The 17,055-nt window shown below is 43.4% G+C and overlaps 1 protein-coding gene across 1 annotated transcript in view; it reads right to left on the bottom strand.

Moving 5' to 3' along the window:
• The window catches only part of RORB (RAR related orphan receptor B), a 365,246-nt gene that overhangs the window by 239,793 nt on the left and 108,398 nt on the right, over window positions 1-17,055 (bottom strand). The window lies entirely within an intron of this gene.

Below are 17,055 nucleotides of genomic sequence, written 5' to 3'. Positions count from 1 at the left end.
TGGTATGCTGTTCACCTTGACTCAGCACTAACATTCAGAAAGGAAGTCCTACAGCACTTAACTTTAGAAACACCTTCATCTTTCAAAGACATGTCACAACAAAGTGTAATAAAAATATGATAAAGTCTTTTCAAAATTCAAAAACATTTCGTTAACATGCAGAACCTTGGTACATCCGAGGATACCACGGCATTAACAGTTTTTTTTTTAAAAGATAGTTTTTACACATGAAGTTAAAACATTCATGCTCACGCCGACCTTTACAACAATAGTGAACTAAGCTGCAAGTCAGTTGTTATGTGCACCCTCTGTGTGGTCTGAGATGCTATTATAAATGGACAGGAAGCAAAGTTTATTAAATCAAACACAAGAGAAGCATAAGGAGGCAAAGCAGAAAATTGCCTCGGATCACACAATTTGGTCAAGTGGGGAAGCCGGGATTGTTCCCAGATTTGCTGGTTGCACACTGTGCAATTCAAGCACTATATGTGCAAGCTCCGCTTCCCCTACGTCAACTTTACAAACCCCATATCTCCTGACCGCCACCCTGCTGGTATCAACATGCCCCTCGGTCTCACCACACACCATACTTTGTGGCCCCTAGGAAAATGTCTGTGAGTACCCATGACGTAAAGGGTTCAAGAGGTGTGTAATGTCATGTCTTCTACCCACTATGATTTTGCTGGCATTTCACCACATTATGCATATTTTTGCCCCCGAGACTAATAAAAAGTGGGATGTTACATTCAAATGTATGCTATGACTCCAGGTTCCAAATATATGGAAATTCTGAGTATCGCGGTCCCTACTGCAACCCGCGCACTTTTTACCCGGTACATTCACCCTCCAGACTTCCCAGGGGAATACTTGAAAACAGGTCAGAAGCGACCTTGGACTCCATTAGTTTTCCATCAGAAACGTGCATGTACTGTTTGCATCGTAATGAAGTAAAATAGGGGTTCGCTTCTTGAGGCTTTAGGTGTTCTGTGGGTTTGCGCTAAAAGCAGGTGCCACAATGTTGCACCAACCTTAGAAGTCTGTATCGCACTGCTTGGAGTTCTCTCATTTTGACTAAGCTGCAGCCAGCTTTGCCTGACGTTGCTGCTTGCTAACATTCTAGCATTTGTTTTTACAGCATCGTGGACTTTGTTTATATATTTTGTTTGCATTTTGGTACTTAGATCCGAGTGCAATGCCAATGATGAAGCACAGTTGGTGCAGATCGGGCCTGGAGCACGCGAAGGGTAGACTTGACCTCTTGGCGGGATGCAAACGAGCGCATGCTGTAAAACAGATGTCACAGAATCAAATGAGGTTTGCTCTATGCCATTCTGCTGTGCAAAGGCTTTGAGCATACTGTTACACCATCAGGGAGGCCGATGTAATGAGCAGCACCTCGAGCCAGATTGGCAAGGACTCTGTCGAGCGAACATGTTCCTGGACAAAATGGCTGGCGCAGGCTCGGCAGTGAACCAGTGCAATTTACTCCTGATGTCTGCCTACTTTATCCACCACTTGATTCCTGTAAGTGCTGATCGCGCGGCACACAACTCGGGAACATTGGGGTCTTTGTGTGTCGGAAAGGATGCTTGACAGTCCCTTAGAAAAGACACCTTTTTATCTGCATACGACTCAGTCTGTCGCTGCCTTTTCAAATTGAAATCACAGACGTACTCCGCCGCGACTGTACGTGACACTGATATGCGAGGGAGAGGCATCCACCAGATCAGGTGGCGATGGAATCTGCAGCTGGGGTGCTCTCAATGGATGGCTTCCTTGACTGAAGCGTAACCCACTCCTTTCGCAAAACCACTCAGAGAGAACCGGCATACTGTAAGGGGTTAAGCTTCTACAGGGAGAGAAGCCCCTCCAAATAGAAGACACACATGGGCCTATTTACAACCTGCACTTTGTAGCAAACCTACCCGTATAAATCTTCACTTCCACCTCTCCTAACTTTTCTATGGGGAGATATTCAAACATGTGAGTTTACTATTAGTAGTACATGTGGGAAGGACGGGGGGGTGGTGGTGGCTAGAAAAAGGGTAATACTTACTACTAAATGGGAGTAGTTTAGGGACGATTAAGGAGGGGTTTCGGTAGGGTTAGGGATGGATTAGGAAGGGAAATTCAGCTATTTATAAAAGAGTAAGTCCATTGCTAATCACAATCTGCAATTCTATAGCTACTAAGCAAAAAAGGGACCCACAACTGCATTAAATTACTCCAGGTCAGAGCTAAATAGTTACAAATATAAATAGCTCTAATTTCACTATGACTAAACAATTATTCAACTTTAAAATATTTAAACAACCAAATTTAAAAATAAATGCTCCAATAATTTTAATTAAAATATAATTCGATTATTCTTAATACATTCTAAATATCACTTTTGATAAATATTAATGTATAATAAGAACACATTTTTTACTTTAGGTGAAAATTTGCTGTTTCATTTAAACTTAAGAAAATATTAAATACTACTTTTTATAAAAAAGTAATGTATTTACAGTAATTGAAGATGTAATTCAACATTAAGTTAATAATGTGTAGCATTTATCTTGTTCCACATTTAAAATACACAGACAAAATACATTTACATTAATATTTAACATATTATATTTTTACTATTTTTGTAGCTAAATAAACCTTTTTAATGCTACCAATACTTTACTATAGAGTGACTGCACAGTCGGGTGGAGTTTTCTTTATGGCAAAGTAAAGCGGAAAATAAACTGTATAAATAAATTAGTAAAATAAATGTATGTTACATATTAATGTAAAGTAATTTAATGTATTTATTTAAATTTAGAATAAAATAAAAATGCCATATCACTCTTAACTTACTTTTAAATTGAATCTTCAATCAATGTAAATAAATTAAAATTAAAAAAATAAGTTTACATTTTAATATAAATTCCCAACTAAAGTAAATATTTTTATTATGCATTAATAATTACTCAGAGTGATGGATAGAAAAAGTAATATAATTATAGTTTCATAAAAAAGAATATCGCAATTTTAATTAAAAATCATTGTTAAAGTTTTTTACAATTGAATAACACATTTTTAACCGGTAGATGTTTTTAACATTAAATTATATTTATTTATATTTTCAACGCTTTTAAATAATGTGATTCAATATTATTTCCAGTGAGGTTTTATTTTAAGTCCCTACCGCCATTATTTTTGAGGGAGAATGTTGCAGTACCAGTGGTTGGCCATGTGTGGTGCTGGACTTACTACTGTTTCTTTTTGGCAGTGGTAACATACAACTGTAGATTTGGTTCCACCCCCTTTTTCGGGGGTCGGATTAGTGGATCGCTACACTTTAAGAAACTTTCCTCTCTGATTTTGTGAAAAGCCAAAAGTACTAAAGTTACTAAAAGACGGCAGTAAAATTCATTGCCTATATCTATAATGACGATACCAAAGAGGATGATGGACGGAGCGTTAGAGCAAATCAAACACTCACCCCCAGTCAACTGATCTGGGTTTAATCCATCATCATTCTTTAGCTCTCTCCACCACCCCAGTTCAGACATGGCCATATGCAAATCAGTCTGACCCTGTGCCTCATGGGAACAGTCCAGCCCGAACTGCTAAGCCATGTCTTCCCTGGACCGGAAACAAGCATCCTGGGACTGGTTTCGGGTTCATAACCCTCGTCAGCCAGGCTATCTTGAATCCAGTGGCAAAGTGAGCAAGGGACCCACGTCTGAGCATACCCTGCCAACTTAGGGCGAACAAAGCGATACCAAAGAGGATGATGGACAGAGCGTTAGAGCAAATCAAACACTCACTCCCAGTCAACTGATCTGCGTTTAATCCATCATCATTCTTTAGCTCACTCCTCCACCAGGCTGATGGGCCTTCCTGAGCTAGAGTGGTGGAAGGAGTTGTCACCTACACCTGAATAAGGCTGTGACTGACTGCTCACAATGCTGTCTCCACCCCCTGGAGTGTGTCTGGACCTGAACCAGGCTGGACAAGAACTTGTGCACTACAAAGACATTCCTTTGAAGAATGCCTTCTTCAAAGGCCAAAAGGGGTATAAGTATTGGACCTAAAACTCCAGACTTTTAACATGTCTGAAACAAGAGGAGACTCTGCCAAGGAGATGAACTGAAGAGCTGGAAGGAGTGCTGCCCCTTTGCGGTGTGTTGCTTTGCTGGGTTGGCCTGCAGTTGCTGCTTCTACTTTGGAGAGGAAAAGGACTGGACGTTGCTGTGTATCCTGCTTGTGAAGTTTATTTAAGGGTTAGTGTGTGTTTGCCTCTTGTTGGAAGTCTCAGGGTCATCAGAGACTTCACCTACAGAGCCTAGACTCCATTGCTGGGCGTTTGTAACCTGCCAAGTGGTGCCCATTTCAGTTCTAGGCCACTGGAGGTGTTTGCTGGGCTGTAACTTCAATAAAAGGATTTGCGACGCTGTCTCCAATGATGCTGCCTGCACTGATGTCAGGGTCACAGCTCGCTGGAAGAGCGCAGCACTGACCTCTAGGACACTGCAGCCCTGGTCTCACTGACAACAATGCTTCACATTGTCATTGACACCGCTGCCTGCACCGTGGACACAGACTTCAACAACACCGCAGCCCTGGTCTCACCAACGCCACTGCTTCACGCCATCACTGACTCCACTGCCTGCATCATAGCTGTGGTCACTGCCCTCAATGGCACCACAGCTCCTGGTCTGCCAACAACAGCACCTTTGACTCTGACATCTTCCCCCGATGCCGCTGCCAGTACCAAAGCCACAGCCATTGCCTCGTGAGGAGTACGAGACACCGGCCACGACCAAAACGCAGCCCCGGGTCGACAGAAGACAGCGCCACACAGATGTCATGGCACTGCCTGTACCAAAGCCACGGACACCACATCATGTAGTGCACGATGCACCACGTGCGACAACACACACCGGTCCCGGCACTGCTGATGTCAGTGCTCCGGACTTCAACTTCACGGAGTTTGATCCGCAACTCGTGCGACTTCAATGACTCACCGACTTCTGCACCGATGTGCAGCACTGATGCCTTGCAACTCTAGAGGCACCTCACAGCTAATCTTCACCGCAAGGTCTATGAGGCCTCTTCAACTTGAAGGTACTGTTGATGGGTCTTCCCCTACGCCGTAGTCAGCCCACTACTCCATCGAGGTCAGACTGAACTATTGGATTTGTTGATCACAATGCCGCAATAGCCCAGCTTGGAGCTATTGACTTTAAAGAACTGTATTTTTTCTTTATTCTTCAGAAATTCATATCTTCGCTTGTGTAAGTTGGATGTTTGTTGTTTTGGTCTTGTTTTGATTAGATAAATATTGGCTATTTTTATAAATTGGTGTGGTGTCCATTTTGTAGTGTTTTCAGTAAGTTACTGTGTGTGTTATGTACCAATACTTTACACATTACCTCTGAGATAAGCCTGACTGCTTTTGGCAAGCTACCAAGGGGGTGAGCAGGGGTTATATTAGCTGTGTAATCCCCTTACCCCGACTAGAAGGTAGGGTCTCTACTTGAACAGGGTGCAAACAACTGCCAACTAGAGACCCCCATTTCTAACTCTCCGAACTCTAAATATTTGGTTATCACAAGGATGCTTAACCCAGATGACAGCAACTCATAGAAGCACCTGAGCGTAGCCACTTGCTCAAGTCACTCATAACCATTAGAAGACAAGGGCACATGCCAACTGCAAGAGATAAATCAAAAACAAACTTGCATCAAGCAAAAACACAGGTTGAAAGAAGACCGGAAACATCACTTTGAGATAACTGACTAGACATTGGACTCACGGCCGGACTGAGAACCAAAACCGGTCCTGGCAAACACCTCAGTCAGCCCCGGGGAGAGCGGGTGCGTGGGTAGGCTAGTGGAAAGCACCACTCCCATCTCACCGCTGCTGCTTTTATTACAGGGGGCGATATTGCAGCTATGCTGCAAAACTGGCCCCCAGTAACGAAACTGGCCCCTAAGGGTCCAAAACCAGCTCCCACCCTGGCGGCCCACTGGGGAAACAGCCGGTGCCCGCTAGAGCCAGTCCGGCCTAGACTGGATTCTTACACTGGGTTTAAATAGGAAGGTTACAACATCTTCATCCACTTAGAGAACATCTGTGTGAAGACAGCCAACACTCTACAAAGCACCGACTCACACCAATATGTCGTTCGGATAGAAACACCGAAGTTGTTTTAGCCCAGCGTGATGAATCTCAACCATGCTCCCAGGTCTGTAGAAAGTGCCAAGAGGCGCAGTAATTAGTGAATGCTGCGTTATGTAATTAACCAGTAAGAAATATTAATGACGCAAAGTGGATTTACCTTAACCTGAAAAAATCTTGCCTGTCTTAGACATCAACAAACTCCTTGTCGTATTCTTCATTACTTGTTATTCTTTACTGTTCCTTTAAATGTCATGATTCTAGGTTAGAATTATATTATGTCATGTATGTTTGGTTCTGCCTGAGTGAGTTTGCTGCTGGCTTCAAGCTTCTTCAGTCGCTCTTTATGCGAACTCTTCTCTGTGCATTTTCCTTTATTGGTAATTTCACCAATAAAGCTTTCTTGGATATCACCAGCGCCTCCTGGAGTTTTGTGGATACCTTCACTACAATTTGGTACCAGAAGTGGGGTTGTCCTACATTCTCTGCAATTATTGGCTTCCATGGTGATCTTTGATTTATCAAGAGCTCGCTAGACTGCCTACGCTAGGAACTGAGAACATTCACAACCTTTCTGGATAATTTTGAAGTTGGTCTGCTTTGTTTGGGTAATTCCCTTCGACGCGCAGGTTTGATTTCATATATCCTGCGCCACCGCACATAGCGTCTTGGAGTACCTTTAATACACAGACACATCGGCGGACCCTATGAGACATTTTGAGGTTGGTTTGAATTCATTTGTTCCCAGTATTTCTATGCGCAAGTAGAGAACTGTTGCCTCGTTGTACCATTTGAAAATATACAAAGCTGCACTGTTTACCTCGTGGCATCATTTGAAAATACACAAAGCAGCACTCCTACCTTCAGCGTTCCAGGTTAGTGAGTTCCATGTTCCTTTCCTCTCCCTCTGAACGACGTTCTCGCCGCATTGCATCGTGGGACGCGTGCTGACGTATCGACGTTACACGCACGTCGGCGGCCATATTGGATAAGTAAGGAGAGATTTTCAGCGCTTGAAGCAGTTCGGAGCGACTTCATATTTACCGGCATCACAGCTTCATACATTCGTGTGACATCGCAATCGGTGACTCGCACACCCGTGCATTCTACTTCATTTCAAGGCATACAACGTTTCTGTCAGTGTGACAAACGGTGATTCACACACCTTATGTTCCTACTTTGAGTGACAGTGAGACATAACATTTTCCTTTCTAGACGCAGTGATTTTCTATATGCTGGCTCTCACGCTTTGTTAACTCTGGCTTCAAACTTTGTTCATTTGTGTGACATAATTTGATTTCAGCACTTCAAGGAAGTTTAAGTTAATTTCGCCACTTTAAAGTATCAAAACATTACTTTCAACCTCAATGGCTTCCAGCCAAGGCGTCATTCAGCCAGCGCCATTTTTATTGAAACCAGGTAAACCCGAACTAAAATGGTCAGAATGGCTTAGGGACTTTGAGAATTATCTGACCGCCATTGATGCAAACAATTATTCTCCGGAAAGGAAATTAGCTCTGTTGGTTAATCATTTAGGCACAGCAGGTCGCAGAGTTTTTGATAATTTACCAAGACATCCTGCTCCTACTTCTGAAGATGCAGTTTGGAATGTTTTCATTGAAGGAAAATTACGCATGGCCAAATAGTATTCTGATACTACAAATGTTATGCTAGAAAGGTTCAATTTCGCAATGTGCAACCAGTCTTGTGAAGAATCAGCAGAGGATTATATAGCAACGTTAAGAGATTTAGCTGAAAAATGTGAATTTGGCCCTGATATTGATACTTATATTAGAGATCAATTTGTGTTCTACTGTTTCTCCAAGAAAATTCAAGAACGTTTACTCACTTCACGCAATCCTACATTGGCTGAAACAATCGACATTGCCAAAAGCATTGAGAGGTTGATTGTTACATCTAAAGTGTTGTCTGGTCAATCCAATCAAACCATGGTTCCTCCTACACACACAACTATACAACCTGCGTGTTCTTCTAATGTGAGTTTTGTTTCTGACGACAATGCTGTGTGTTCTATTAATAATAGACAGACATATAATAAAAATAGAACTTATAAGAATCAATCTCCATGAGGACAGCTGGTTTGTTTTCGGTGTGGCCTTCACTACACTCCTTCACAAGAAAATCAACACACATTTTAAATTGACAAAAACTGCTGAGAGAAGACCGCCAGACATCTCCTGCGAGGCCCAAGTCTGCTGAAGGGGCAGACATGTTAAAGGCTCACTGCTCAGAAGAGGCCGACAGCGTGTGAATGTGTTTAGTGGTGCTGAAGGAGTGGACAAATTGTAGCTGCAGCTTCGGTTGTGTCGCATTACCGTATGCCAGGCTCACAAGGGTACGTGTTTCCCTCTGCCCTCGGGCGCTCTCCCTGCCCCTCACTCTCCAGCGCGAGGGGTAACAGTATAGTGCGGCCCGCAAGTATGTTTTAAGCACTGCAGAAACGAGATGCCGCAGAGAGTTCTAGAATGACTGGCCGCCTTTAAATGTGAGCCGAATCTGTAACGGCATCCGGCTGGGGGAGGAAGAGAGGGTGAGAGAAATTAGGCACAGTTCCTATGCAAGCAGGTAACGGCTGGAAGACAACCTTGGGGGGGCTAGTATTTCATCTATCTCTCGTTCCCACACAGGCTTTTGTGACTGGTGGTTTCCAGACTCCAAAAAAAGCTTTTTGCAGATAGAATCGGAGAGGCAACTGTGAAAAGAGATAGCACAGACGAACGCTAGATTTCTTGAAACTGCAACACACCTTCTATTGCGAAATCACCTAGAGCGTCAAACATACAGCACCTTGTTTACGGGTTAATTAGATTTGTTTGTGACTATTCAAATATAACAACTCGAGTGTTGAGGGAACAACAACAAAAAGATTCTGAGGCGTTTTCTGACTGTCTCAAAGCTTTGTGGGTTTGTTTTCTTTCAACATCGTGTTAAGGATGAAAGTGGAATGTTGAAAAACAGACCATATTTTCAACTTGCAAAAAAAGAGGAAAGCCTGAAAAGCATTTTTATCCTATTCAGATTGGCAAGATAGAAGGATAAAAATGCTGCTTAGACTGACAGCCCATCAAAACAAATTGCTCACATATTTTGATACAGAGACATGGACTGTAGACACCATTTCTGTACAGGGTGAGCGGAATAGCAAGCAACCAAGCAAGGCAGTCCTGTCGGAGATGAGCCATCCCTATTTACAGCTGTCCAATAGTGCATAAAACATGTGCATATTTTAATGCGTAATAACTCCTGCACCGGCCTACCTGAAAAACACTCGTTACCATAGGCCTTAAGACTCAAATTATGGCCTGGGGTCACTTGCAGTCCTCCAGATTGTTAGCTACCGCTCCCAAGGACTTCCAGCAGCCAATTAAAATGCCTTGCAGACCTGGCTTATGCACCTCTCCCTGGGTGTTAGGCCTAGTGAGGAAATTCAGTGACGAATAACTCCCTGTGACAACCTCACAGGGACACCACACAACTGAATGCACACGTATTTCATCAGCAATTTTATTTTTAAACACATTTTCTCACTTTACCTAGTCTTATGGGGGTAAACTTGACTTTGTGAATTCCAAAAAGTGTGTAAAGAGGTATTCTTTCATTTATTTTCCCCTCTACTTCGAACATGTTACATAATGCCCTGCAATAAAAGTCTGTGCCCATGGGTACTCTTTTGAATATCTATTATTATTCAGGATTTTGTTGGCACATACTCCACGTTTTGCAGGTATGGGAGGCGAAACGAAATGTGATGGTTCACAAGCAGTTTGACTACATGGGAGAGCCTTATTGAGTGTGTGTGTGTGTGTGTGCGCGCGTGCGTGTGTACTTTCGCAAGCCCAAGCCGCCAAGATTGTTTGCAAGTTGAGCAATAGACGAGTGGTGTGATCAGCAGGCCACGAGCTTGAATCCTAACAAAGTCATCTCATTTCCAGGTTTCATTGGGTAATTTAGTACCTGAGCTTAGAAAAGACAAAATCTGTTGTATGAAGAGCTATATAAGAGGCAATGCAGTATTATTGTTGTTTAGTAGTAGTAGTAGTAGTCGTAGCTGTAGTGGTCTGATAGTATTAAACGCGTGTCATAGTGATACTGCTCATATATAGATTCAAGACAAAACATCAGGTTATGAAAAATATTTAAATTACAAGTTTAACCACTATAAACATAATTTGTAATGCAAAACACCCCTGAGAGATGCTTCCAGGCTGTGTCTGATCGACCTCTAACTTTACTTAGCAGACTCCAATGGACAACAGCTTCAGCAGTTCCTAATGCGCAGTTCCATCAGATGGCATAAACCGTGATGTGGTCTGAATTGAAAGGCCGCTTTGATATTTGTGATTCGTAACATTTCTCCAACTTTCCCTGAGGGAGTGGCAGCTGAAAAAACTCTCCAGTCTTGAAAGGGCACAGTGTGCTTTGTCTCCCGGGATCAGATGGGACATATTTATAGTAACTGTGTTTCTTAACTATTGCTTTATCATGGTGGCTGGCCTCCTGGCAATGGAGAGCAGGCCCTTCTCTCTTACCACGGGAATCAGCTAAAGGGGCTCTTCTCGCGAGATCATCATTTGTAGACAGGGCCGGATTGGCGGCCGAGCACTTTGCCAGGGCCGGTTTTGGTTCCCAGTCCGGCCCTGTTTGTAGAAGGATGCAACAGTCTCAATCCTTTGGAATCACAACACCCGCCACAGTCCAAGGGGCACTCCAGATGTATCTGGGGGAGTGAGTCTTCTTATAACTATAAAATGACACGGAAGGTACCTTCTAGCAGAGAAGGACTCACAAGAAGTCTTGTTGTCACCAACCTTAACACTCTTCAAATTTGATTATAGAACGTAAACTACTGCTGGGTGTGCTTTTTACTAGTTTTGAAGTTGATGCAGCGGGGGCTGCCTCGGAATGGGGGTGGTGAGGTGGGGGGATTGAATAAAATAAATAAATAAACATGCCTCTCCTCCGTCCACTTTGTCTGCACTGGCAGCGCCTGAAGCAGACTCTCCCAGCCAATCACGATGCTGCCTGAGCAGTATTGTGATTGGTCTGGGCAGCCTGTGTGGCCGCTCAGGCAGTGCCTGGGAGCCTCGCCATGTTCTCCATTGGGCTGTGCAAATGGCAAGTGTGCATGAATGTTTGTCCGGCCCCCGAAGCCCAGCCAAAGAATCATGCGCACTTAGGGAATGCAAACAACTCCCCCCTATGCTCAGCCCCGCCCCTACCTTGCTCCAATCTCACACAGAAAAAAATTATACTAACGTCTTGTTATTATCATTTTATTTTTATTTTTGCACTGCTCAAACAGCTGCCACTGAGCTGATGTGTGAAATTGGACAGCTGATAGTCAGTTACGAGGATGAACCTACAACATCTGAGAGTGCCATGATATTGCTTTTGAATATCCACTTTCTGAGCAGATTTTTATTTAGCACTGTTACAGAGGAATACAGCTGCTTTTGATCTCATGTAGCTATTTTATGAGAACTGATGGAGCAGGTGGATTTTGACACACTCGAAAGAAGTCATCCAATGAGGTTTGCCCTCTCAATAGACTCATATAGGGGAGGAGCTGCAAATATAATTTGACAACTTGTGTCAGAGTCAGGCTCTCCAAATATCTTGCCAGATGGTGAGGGCACTACACTAAAACGATCCGTGGAAGCATTCCTTTCATTTCAGGAGGCGGGAATAAACGATGACGCCATCAAGTTCACATAGGAATTCTCCTGAGAAAAGGCCCCACTATGTACAGCTTCATAATTCCAAAGTGGTTCTTTTCTCTGTGATTGTGGTGGAAAAATAATGTGAACACCGCATTACATGTACATACATGTTAAACACTGTGCCATAGTGTATTGTTTGTCAATGCCCACATTCTGCCTCTAGAGGCAGAGAAACTGAGATGTCAATCATTTCATAGGGAAATATCTCTGGGAGGAGGCCAGGGGTGCAACACAGGCCCCCCGCAGCCCCCGCAGGGCGGGGGGCGGCGAGCTGCAGGGGGCCCCCTCAGCACCGTAGTCAGGCCTGAGAGCTCCATATTAATTAATGAGTGGGGGCCCCTTCATCTACCTTGAAGGGGGACCCCCTCAACTTTCGTTACGCCAGTGGAGGAGGCAGAATCACTGTGTCTTTCTCCATTATTCCCACTATTACAAAAAACAGGGCTGGGTTCATCTGAATTTAGAATATAATTCTTTACTTTCCCATCTGTAGTACAATCATTGAAAACTATCACTTCGAAGTCTATTTTAATTCCAAGAATTCTTTTCAGGAATGATTCTGAATCCCCATCGAATCAATAAATTCATTCTTTAATTGTGACTTCCAATTTCGATTCCGAATTGTTTTAACTACAATGTTTAATTACACATATTAACATCAATGTATCAAATGTGCCTTTTCTGCTTGGACACCACACCCTTTTCACACTTTCTGGACCCTATTTTTTTTGTATTAGGACTTTATGCACAGGGATAGTGCTATTCAGTGCCACCGTGCGTGTGCTCAGCTTCTAAAATGATATTAGTAAAACTCTTTTCAAACAATTGATCTTATAACTTTACTTTAAGGCTATATATAGTACATGGCACAAAAGAGGCATCTTTGAGATACTCATATGTGGGCTGCAATGTGCGTTTTACACCACCCAGATATATGTCCACAATATATAGCTGCCAGGGACACCACTGTATTCAGGCTGGGCTATAGATTAAAGGTATTGCATTAACACATGTTAAAGAAAAGCATGTCTTTATGAAGGAAAAACTATTTTTACATATTAAGAAACCAGCGTTAAGGTCTACACTGTAACCACACAAAGCAAGGTTATGAATATATAAACATGTGCCACTGTATATATTTAAAAAGTGTCCTCAAGGTGACTTCGGCTTAAAAGCTTTCATTGAAAATGTTTATCTGCATTTTCCATAAGGCAGGTCTGGCTGTGATTAAAATATTTAATGCTACACCTTCACCCGAGCAACTGCTAGAAATGCTAGAAAAGTTATCCATGGTTATTTCTCACTTCATTTTCAATATCTAATTTAAGGGTGAAATCAGATTTTTGATAACTTCAGTGGAAAAGTCACAATATAAAAATATACTTCAGGCTGCCTGAGCCAGACTGGCTTAAAACCAGTCCCACCACTTGTCATTCCTACAGACCTGGAATACATCCATGGCTGGAAGAGTGAATGACACTGGCACAGAAGGCAATGGCTGGCTCTGAGCCCAGGAAGGACAGGTGGGTGTTAACTACTGACCACTTACAGGGAATAGGTTTATCTGGTAGTAGACGGGAGCAGCTGGAAGAGCAAAGAAAAGCATTAGCGCTAACTCTTGTGTCTTGGAGTTGGCAGGAATAGCTTCTCCTATTCATTACCGGGACTCTACTAGGCAGCCAGACTCCATCACAGTGAGCAATAGAAGCAATTTGGATCCACTCATGTGGGAGGAAAGTTAATCTAAATAGGGCAGTGGCTAAGGAGCTGAAGATAGTCCCGACTGGTGGCAGAAGAATTATATCATATTGAAAAAGGGGCTGCTGGGTAATTTTATAGTAAGGCAAAGAGAAAGTGCTGAAAAAGTAGGCATGGAGACTGGGGAAAAATAGTATTGAGTGGCAGAATTTCTCCAGTCACAGAGTAGTGCACGGGATACATTTGGCACCTCAACCACCACCTATTCAGACCACTCTTGGACCTGGGAAGACCCGCTCCGGAGAAGGCCCTGCTGGAAGAAAAATGCTGTTGGAAGAAGAAGACTCACTCAAGGGCTCCTAACTTCTGCTGGCATCTATAGACCGGAACAGCTCTTAAAGGATTAGGTGGTTGACCTCCTGTATGCCTCCTTCAGGGACTCAAAAAACAGAAGGAACCCTGATATCAAGAGGGCTGAACTGACTACAAATGGCCAAATGCTCTAGGAGACCTGGCCCAAGAGACCTGGTGCCTTAAAGTCTTGTGGAGCAGTGAAAGGCTGCAGTACTGACCAGTAGAAACTTTAAGGTCTCCTCTTAGTCGTGATATGCACTGTCATATAAAGATGAAAGAGGAGGCATTTCCTGGTCTAAGATAGTCCCTTCAGGCAGATCCTCGTCCTACACTTTTAGAAGATCAGACCGCACAACACCAATCTGACTACAGGGACTACCTTGGATGAGGAAAGCCCAACCAATGTATAGCACCACAATGACCTAGAGGTAATTTATGTACTTCAATGAGGACCAGCATAAGTCGTGAAAAAGCCTAGGCACCATAGTGCCGTAGAGAATGAAACACATTGGGGCCGATTCCGATCCGGGTCGGAAAGCACTCCGACCGAGTCGGATTCGGAGTGTTTTCCGACCGAGCCGGACCCCTACAGTCCGACCAAGCGAGTACGATGCGCACGTATGCTGTCGGACTCGGTTCGGTCGGACTCCCATAGAAGTCAATGGGAGCCGGTCGTACGACGCGTACATGGGCTCCCATTGACTGAATGGGTACGTCTCGAACAAGTGCGCCCCCTACAGTGGGTACACGTCGGTGCCACCCGCACCGTACATGCCTGTGTTGGGGAGACCCATAGTGTCAGAGTCGTAGGGCTGCGGGTGTCAGGGGGTTCGACGCGGACCCCCAAAGTCCGACTCCGGGAGCTCTTGCGAGCCAGACACTCCGGCTCGCACAGGCTGTCCGACGCGTGCATCGTATTGGCTCAGTTGTAAATCGCATCCATTGCACGCCACGGTTAGCTTCCGACCGGGACGTACGAAGCGGTTCGGACCCGGAAACGACTCGGTCGGTGAATTTCATGTAGCTCGCATCGTAATTGCTCGCTCGTACAGCTGTACGAGTCGGCCGGAAAACACGCGTACGGCTCGTAGTTTTTCCGGCCGAACCCGATTCGGTGCCCTTCCGACCGAGATCGGAATCGGCCCCATAATAGTGTAATGTGTTTCTTCCCTCACTATCGTGTGAACAATAATGTTTGTGTACTTTGCAAAGTCATTGCCCTTAGACTAAGTTTTCTTTTTTTTTCGGTGCTATACACTGAGAATAACAATGGCTATTTCATTAGAGTGTTTTTGAAAAATGATTTAATTTTTGACGCACTCAGTTGCAATAAGCTATTGATATTGCTTTATGACAGAAAGTCCTTAACAGTTTTGTTTTTTTATAATGTTTTTTTTTTCCTATTATACAGTAGTATTCAATATTTTATTTTTGCTTAACGAAGGGTTGAAACTCCTTCAACAGAGAACAATACCCTCCTAGCATTAATAAATATTCAGGACCACTGGTTAATTTGTAAAAAAAATACGTGCCGGGGCTCTTGTCAGGAGGCAGCTTGCACCAGCTCATGTCTCCTGTTAGCGTCACCTAAAATGTGACGTAATGGCCAGAGCTGCAGAACCAGGTTCGAATCTATGAGTTGGCTCAAAATCCTGTGATTCTGGACAAATCACTTAATCTCCAGTGCCTACCCTAAATGAATGTGTCCTTAAATGGTGCTAATGAAAAGCGCCGGTGTTGATGATTAAATGCCGGTGCTGAGCACCGGGAACTACCAGCTCTAATTAAGCACTGCATTAAACAAGCCTCAATTCAGTGTAAAGCCCATACACGCAGTTTGTGCCCTTAACGGAGCCCGTTCTTCTATACTCATTTTGTGCTATAGCTTCTAAACAAGTGTAACCTTTGGGGGATGGAAGGTTGCCACTGCAAAAAGAAAAGAGTGCAATGCACACCGTCGCCTTTATGTTTCTTGCTCATAAAGTGGCAGAATTGATAGCATTGCAACTCGTCATTTGAGTACAGAACGTTCGTTTAGAATACCAGCATGTGCTTTGACAGGGGAGTTTTGGAAAGAATAGTCCCTGATACCAGGTGACTTACACAAATGAGGCAAGACCTAAGGCAATGCAGTTCATTTGTCAGGAAATGTAATTGTGTCTCAAGTGGCCATTGGATAACAACAGAATTAGTTATATATCATTATGCAACTATGTCAGAGATTTGGGACTGCTATTGAGAATATAGTCTGTTGGCAAAATGTGAGTTTCAGCACTGCTTTTCTGAGGAGAGCTTGGTAATAAGTAAATGGTCTGGTAGTAAAGTCACCTGTTTATGGGGTTAAGTGACCTACATAAAAAGCAGGTATAGTCACCAAAATGTGCATATGTTTCGGATGGGAGGGCAGCTGCCTGAACTGCGTCTCTTTGCGTCATATTTATCTTTCAGTTTACCTTCTAATTTATTGTCTCTATTTCACTCTCTCGTTTGCTCTTTCAGTCTCTGTATGTCTCTCTCTGCGCTTTCCATCTTGCTTCACAATCCACAGAACACAACTGAATGGCACAACAAAGAATAGATAAAAACGGCTATGATCCGTTGGTTTGGCAGAAGGCTGACAGGGTTGGGCAACCTCATACATTTATAACAAGTCAACAATTTCAGACTGATTGTTTGGAGTCTTACACCTAGGATGCTAACACATTTGCCTAAACATACTCTACACATCAATGAGCCTGAATCCTGGAGACGTGGTGCTGGATGGCTGCCAGGTCTAAGCTGAGCAAAGCATTTGCTGTCAGAGAAGACAAGAAGAGCTCTTCCAACAACACATGCAACACGTGATTCAAACTGTGTTGGTTGGGTGGGCTGTTGGTGGGATGGGCACCATATTATGGACAAAATATCAACATACAACGTCAGTGAATCTGCAATATTGATTTCTACTATATCTTCGACGTAAATCGATGTTGAGTTAGAAATGGTCAATCTATACCACCCTACACAAATGTAACTCGATGGCACAATGATAGTTGATAATATGAATGGGATACTTTTGTAGGATGATAATTCTCACCACAATATAGTGACATACAATAAATAT

Source organism: Triturus cristatus, chromosome 2_1 (genome assembly GCF_964204655.1).
Source record: "Triturus cristatus chromosome 2_1, aTriCri1.1, whole genome shotgun sequence".
Taxonomy (NCBI): domain Eukaryota; kingdom Metazoa; phylum Chordata; class Amphibia; order Caudata; family Salamandridae; genus Triturus; species Triturus cristatus.
The sequence above is the reverse complement of the archived record's forward strand: the minus strand, read 5'-3'. Positions and strand labels throughout refer to the sequence as shown.